Source organism: Panthera uncia (genome assembly GCF_023721935.1).
Source record: "Panthera uncia isolate 11264 chromosome B3 unlocalized genomic scaffold, Puncia_PCG_1.0 HiC_scaffold_1, whole genome shotgun sequence".
Classification (NCBI taxonomy): Eukaryota; Metazoa; Chordata; class Mammalia; order Carnivora; family Felidae; genus Panthera; species Panthera uncia.
Window position 1 is genome coordinate 2,010,646 of NW_026057582.1, and position 507 is coordinate 2,011,152.

General features: G+C 48.9%; 1 non-coding gene across 1 annotated transcript; it reads right to left on the reverse strand.

Annotated features, from left to right (window-relative positions):
• Positions 1-206: 206 nt before the first annotated feature.
• Positions 207-279, reverse strand: TRNAE-CUC (transfer RNA glutamic acid (anticodon CUC)). Its single transcript has one exon. It is a non-coding gene; the product is annotated as a tRNA-Glu (tRNA).
• Between the last annotated feature and the right edge of the window lie 228 nt (positions 280-507).

Sequence of the window (507 nt, forward strand, 5' to 3'; positions counted from 1 at the left end):
AACTTCTGGAGGTGGAGGACTGAAATCAAGGTGTAGGTGGGCCACACTTTCTCTGGGGGCTTTAGGGGACAATCTGTCCTTTGCCTCTTCCCGCGTTGGTGGCTGCTGGTATTCCTTGATTTGTGGGCACACGGTTCCAATGTCTGGTCACACTGCCATCTCCTCTTCTGTCTTTGTGTCATATAAACACATTTCAGCAGGCTCCATGTCCAACTTGAGGCTTGAACTCATGACCCTGAGATTGAGAGTCACATGCTCTACCAACTGTGCCAGCCAGGCAGTTGTGTCTTTGTGTCTTTGTGTCTTGCTCCCTTCTGGCTGGTTCTCATCACACTTGTGATTACATTTAGGGCCCGCTCCGATAATCCGGGATGATCTCTCCATCTCAAGATCCTTAATTTAACAACATTGGCAAGATCTTTGCCATATAAGGTAACATCCACAGACTGCAGGGATCAGAACCCGATATCCTGGGGGCCACTGTGTAGCCTAGTACCCTTAGACTAA